The sequence below is a fragment of the Salmo salar genome, chromosome 29 (genome assembly GCF_965601325.2).
Source record: "Salmo salar chromosome 29, fSalSal1, whole genome shotgun sequence".
In the NCBI taxonomy this organism is placed as follows: domain Eukaryota; kingdom Metazoa; phylum Chordata; class Actinopteri; order Salmoniformes; family Salmonidae; genus Salmo; species Salmo salar.
This window is the reverse complement of record NC_138319.1, coordinates 5,341,737-5,347,951: the sequence shown is the minus strand read 5'-3', so window position 1 is coordinate 5,347,951 and position 6,215 is coordinate 5,341,737. Positions and strand designations below refer to the sequence as shown.

At 41.4% G+C, this 6,215-nt stretch overlaps 2 long non-coding RNA genes across 2 annotated transcripts; one reads left to right on the top strand and one right to left on the bottom strand.

Moving 5' to 3' along the window:
- The first annotated feature begins 3,631 nt into the window (after positions 1-3,631).
- On the top strand, positions 3,632-4,503 carry LOC145865711 (uncharacterized). Its single transcript, XR_014383068.1, has 2 exons — positions 3,632-3,813; positions 3,962-4,503. It is a non-coding gene; the product is annotated as an uncharacterized LOC145865711 (long non-coding RNA).
- Positions 3,997-4,877, bottom strand: LOC145865709 (uncharacterized). The gene is made up of 3 exons (XR_014383067.1): positions 4,503-4,877; positions 4,313-4,393; positions 3,997-4,161 (listed from the first exon to the last, which is right to left on the bottom strand). It is a non-coding gene; the product is annotated as an uncharacterized LOC145865709 (long non-coding RNA).
- Between the last annotated feature and the right edge of the window lie 1,338 nt (positions 4,878-6,215).

Genomic DNA, 6,215 nt, shown 5'->3' with positions numbered 1-6,215 from the left:
ATTAGTTTCAGCGCGCAGCTGGCCACACTTTTTTCAGAAACTATTCACACAAACACAGTCCTTACAAAGTTATGTCCAGAATGTGAGCAGTTTATTTTTGGATGCAATGTTCAGATATTCACAGAAGTATCTATAGCATAACACAATCATTCTAACCGGAAAAAATGTAGGCTACATTTGTCCTAGCGCTGAGGAAAGATTGACGCAACACAAGCGGTCATATTTTCTAACTCTCGGCTGACATAAACTACACTATGAATTAGCTAATAGCAATTACTATTTACAATTAATCACATCACGGGTTTGCTCACCGTTGATCAAAATAATTATATAAAACACTTTCTAGAAATCGAAAGTAATCCGACGATTAGTTTCAGCGCGCAGCCATGCATTTTTTTCCTCACAAAAACCGAAGATAATAACAGACAAGATGAGTTCGGTCTGTTTATAGTATGCACGTTGAAGGGGTGTGTCTACTGTCGTTCACATCCCACCATTCATTTCCAGAAGTCCTCAAAAAATGAGTGAACTCTTACTCACCTCATTTTGTTATAACATCTTTGGTCAGACGATTACGTGAAACCCAGAATGCATTGTATGTCAACAAACATGGCTCCATACACATAGCTGGAATTAGCTTAGCTCATCATAATCAGTATAACCTTCAAATAAGTATTTTACACACATAATATGTGCCCATTACAATCTATGCAAGAATCGGAATGCATGATTTGTCACCTAGAATTGAAAACATGTGAATAAAACAGTAAATACACAAATAATTACCACACAAAACATTTTCTGATGGTGATTTATTGATACAAGTGACGCATGCCGGCAGTCAATCACGTACCCTCTCTGAGCCATTCAGTGTTGTTGTTTATGTATGTAGCTCGTGAGCTAAGCTGTAGCATTAGCAATGTCTTTCAAAAGGAGACAACTCACAAATGTGGAAATTCTGGAGATTTTTTTAAATTCTGACAATGAGTCTGAGTATGAAAGTCAGGAATCAGATTCTGACAGTGACAGTGAGGAGCTGCCCCCCGACCTTGTAGCCATTGAGAACCCTGAATCTGAGGTTCCCTTGTCCACTGACGAAGTACCAGGTCCCTTTGAAGATGCTGGTGGTGATGGAGGCAGACCGACAGTGGATGAAGTACAAGAGTTCTGTGGTAGCTGGAAGGCCGCCAGCCATTTCACCCCTCCTGGCCCTGCTGTTTGCTTTGACGAGTCCCAGTCTGGAGTGCAACGCCCCTTGCCATTTCCAACTGAGGCAGAGTGCTTCAAGTTGTTTCTGACAGAGGAGCTCGTGGGAAACATAGTACAGGAGACCAATCGCTATGCCTTGGAGCTACAGCAGAAGAGAGAGCCAGGAGTGAGGGGGAAACTCGCTAAATGGGTGACAACCACAATTAGTGAAATGTATACCTTCCTGGTGACAGTCCTCCTCATGGGGATAGTAAAGAAGAACTCCCTAAGAGACTACTGGAGCACAGATCCTATGTTTGCAACTCCCTTCTTTGCCACCCTCTTTTCCCAAGACCGCTTCCTAATTCTGCTGCGATGCCTGCATTTCGTCAACAATGCTACTGCCATCCTAAGTGACCCGTTATACAAAATAAGAATTGTTCTTATCAGCCTGACATCAGCATTTGGTCGGGTCTTTGTGCCATACAAGGACCTATGCATTGATGAGTCCCTGATGTTATGGAAAGGTAGGCTGGCGTTCCGTCAATATATTCCCTCCAAAAGGCACAGGTTTGGGGTCAAGTACTTTGTCATGTGCGATGTGAAGACAGGATATGTCCTGGATATTATAGTGTACACAGGGTCTACCACTGACATCAAACATTATGAGGGGCTTGGGGTGTCTGGGTCCGTGGTGATGACCATGCTGGCTCCTCATCTCGGCAAGGGACACACTTTGTACGTGGACAATTGGTACAGCAGTCCCACACTCTTCCAGCATCTGCTCTCCAACAGCACAGGGGCCTGTGGCACAGTCAGGTCGAACAGGAAGGGGATGCCGGCATTCGGATGCAGGAAGATGCAGAGAGGGGAGGTGGAGTTCCAGGAGAACGGTCAACAGCTGGCAGTAAAGTGGCATGACAAAAGAGACGTCCATGTCCTCTCCACTGTCCATACAGCAACCATGTCGGCCACAGGGAAGGTGGACCACCTGACGGGAGAGAGAAAGATAAAACCAGATTGTGTGCTAGACTATAACCTCAAAATGGGGGCCGTGGATAAGGCGGACATGATAAACAGCTTTGTGGAATGCACTCGGAAAACGACCAAGTGGTTTAAAACCTGTTAGGGCTAGGGGGCAGCATTTGCACGTCTGGATAAAAAAAATGTACCCGATTTAATCTGGTTACTAATCCTACCCAGTAACTAGAATATGCATATACTTATTATATATGGATAGAAAACACTCTAAAGTTTCTAAAACTGTTTGAATGGTGTCTGTGAGTATAACAGAACTCATTTGGCAGGCAAAACCCTGAGACATTTTCTGACAGGAAGTGGATACCTGATGTGTTGTATTACCTTTAAACCTATCCCATTGAAAAACACAGGGGCTGAGGAATATTTTGGCACTTCCTATTGCTTCCACTAGATGTCACCAGCCTTTACAAAGTGTTTTGAGTCTTCTGGAGGGAGATCTGACCGAACAAGAGCCATGGAACGATGATGTCCCATTAGACACCTGGCGCGCGAGTTCATGTTGGGTACCCTCGTTCCAATACGTTATAAAAGAGTATGCATTCGTCCACCTTGAATATTATTCATGTTCTGGTTAAAAAAGGCCCTAATGATTTATGCTATACAACGTTTGACATGTTTGAACGAACGGAAATATATTTTTTCCCCTCGTTCATGACGAGAAGTCCGGCTGGCTTAGATCATGTGCTAACAAGACGGAGATTTTTGGACATAAATGATGAGCTTTTTTGAACAAAACTACATTCGTTATGGACCTGTGATACCTGGAAGTGACATCTGATGAAGAGAATCAAAGGTAATGGATTATTTACATAGTATTTTCGATTTTAGATCTCCCCAACATGACGTCTAGTCTGTATCGCAACGCGTATTTTTCTGGGCGCAGTGCTCAGATTATTGCAAAGTGTGATTTCCCAGTAAGGTTATTTTTAAATCTGGCAAGTTGATTGCGTTCAAGAGATGTAAATCTATAATTCTTTAAATGACAATATAATATTTTACCAATGTTTTCTAATTTTAATTATTTAATGTGACGCTGACTTGACTGCCGGTTATTGGAGGGAAACGATTTCCTCAACATCAATGCCATAGTAAAACGCTGTTTTTGGATATAAATATGAACTTGATAGAACTAAAAATGCATGCATTGTCTAACATAATGTCCTAGGAGTGTCATCTGATGGAGATTGTAAAAGGTTAGTGCATCATTTTAGCTGGTTTTATGGTTTTGGTGACCCAGTCTTTGAATTGACAAAACATTACACACAACTCTTGTAAATGTACTGTCCTAACATACTCTAAATTTATGCTTTCGCCGTAAAACCTTTTTGAAATCGTAAAACGTGGTTAGATTAAGGAGATGTTTATCTTTCAAAGGGTGTAAAATAGTTGTATGTTTGAAAAATTTGAATTTTGACATTTATTTGGATTCAAATTTGCCGCTCTTGAAATGCACCTGCTGTTGATGGAGTGCACCACGGGTGGCACGCTAGCGTCCCACCTAGCCCATAGAGGATAAGAAGATATTTTTCCAGCTGATCGACACTGCTGTCCTCAACGGCAGCATAGTTCACCGCCAACTAACAGGTGAGATGATTACTGAACAAGGTATTTTTGTAATTGGATGTACAGTTCACATACAAATCCATTATGCAATTACAGTGACAATATCTCACCAACCTACCCACTGCCTCATCATCCTCTAACTTTCCTCATCCTCCCCACTCCCTCATAGGTAAAGTAATTACCTACCAAAAATACAGAGAGAACCTCATGAGAGAGCTGTTGGAGGAGCACCACACCCCTCGGCGCCCCTCCACTGGGGGTCGCCCTGCTTTAGACAATCCCCTACGCCTCACTGCACGGCATTTTCCCTGCAAAGTCCCTCAAACTGCTGCTCAAGGTAGTCGCACACGGAGGCACTGCAAAGTCTGCCTGTCTGGCGCCAGGAGAAGTAAGCAGAGGAAGATGACAAAATACATGTGTTTAGCTTGTGATACACCTCTATGTATTTCACCATGCTTTGAGGAGTATCACATGCTCAAGCATTATTGAGCACATCTGCAGCAATAAGTGACTGACTGACCTGACAGGTGACTTGACAGGTGACCTGCCATGATACTATGCCTTTAGAGGTGGGGGTGGAAATGCAGTTGTTGTTCAGTCACTGCATGAATATTAAATATGGGTTATGCATATTAAATTTTTTGTCCTCTAGTAAAACAAGTTGTTGTTGAACCAACTACCAATACTTCAATAAAATAGACGACTATTACATATTGGCCTATGTGTTTTCTTGCTGTGTTTCCATCCAGTAAAACTGTTAAGGAGAGAACGTTAGCATACAAAAGCTGTCCTCAATCTTCAGCTCGAAAGATGTCCAGTTATGATATTGGCAAATACTGTTTGTGGTTTCTGAAAGTACAGAATAAAGAGGAATTATTAATTAGAATACAATATAAGGATATAGCAATAAAACAATATTACAAATAACATAATAAACACAGCTATAAAAATAGTTTATTGCATTGACAAAATCACAGATTTGAGTTATAACAGTAAGAAACTAACTTTTGAGCTCCACAAGGGGGCAAGGCAGGGCAGAACAGAGCCATGCTGAATAGACCAAATAAACATACCATGGTCATATGTTTTATTTTATTTAACTAGGCAAGTCATTTAACAGCAAATTATTATTTACCTATGATGGCCTACACCGGCCAAACTCAGACAACGCTGGGCCAATTGTGCGCTGCCCTATGGGACTCCCAATCACAGCCAGTTGTGATACAGCCTGGATTTGAACCAGGGTGTCTGTAGTGATGCCTCTAGCACTGAGATGCAGTGCATTTGAGCGCTGCGCCACTAGGGAGTCATAAGGCCATGTAGCTTCAAAATACAACACAAGCTAATACTTCTCCGACGCAACTGGCATTGTTTTACAGAGCTAATAGAAGAATGTAGCTAGCTACCTAAGCACGATTGAATATAACACCATGAAGGTGGGCCTCCCTGTGGCTCAATTGGTAGAGCATGGTGTTTGCAATGGTGTTTGCAACGCCAGGGTTGTGGGTTCGATTCCCACAGGGGGCCAGTACGGAAGAAAAAAAAAACGTATGAAATGTATTCATTCACTACTGTAAGTCGCTCTGGATAAGAGCGTCTGCTAAATGACTAAAATGAAAAGTTATAAAATGAGTAACGTCCCCTCGCTTATAAGAAGTATACATTATTCTCGCTACGGCATACAGAAACTATTATAACGTAATAAGGCACTTATTTAGAAACGCAGCATGGATTTGAACCAGGGAGTCTGTAGTGACGTCTCTAGCACCGTGCTGTGCCTTTGACCGCTGCGCCACTAGGGAGTCATAAGGCCATGTAGCTTCAAAATACAACACAAGATAATACTTCTCTGACGCAATTAGCATTGTTTTACAGAGCTGATAGAAAAATGTAGCTAGCTACCTAAGCACGATTGAATATAACATAAAGGTTATAAAATGAGTAACGTTACCTCACGTGTCCGCGGTTATAAAGAATATACACAAATCTATTATGCTCCATACATACAGTACGCTACAATAGAAACGACATACATAAACTATTACAATGTAATAATGCACTTACTTTGATAGAAACTCACACATTTCCAAAGTTATTATTAGTAACGAAAACAATGAGGGCAACAGATGGAAAATGTGAACACGTGTGCAGATCCTGTTCTGACGGGAGATTAGCAAATGTCTGCAGACTTGAACTGCACAAACAATTGGAAAGTGCTTGGGGAATTTTGTCCGGGTCAGAAATGTCCCAAAAATTCAATTGTCCGCAAAAGTAAAAATGACTATTTTTATGTGAATGAATGAGGAGGCGGAACACACCTAAATTCAAACTGTTCTTAGAAAATAAAAACTTGTTAGAAAATCATTTGAAATTGAAGTTGAAACAGCCTATAAATAAAAACAGTCTGCGTGCTTTGGTTTGAG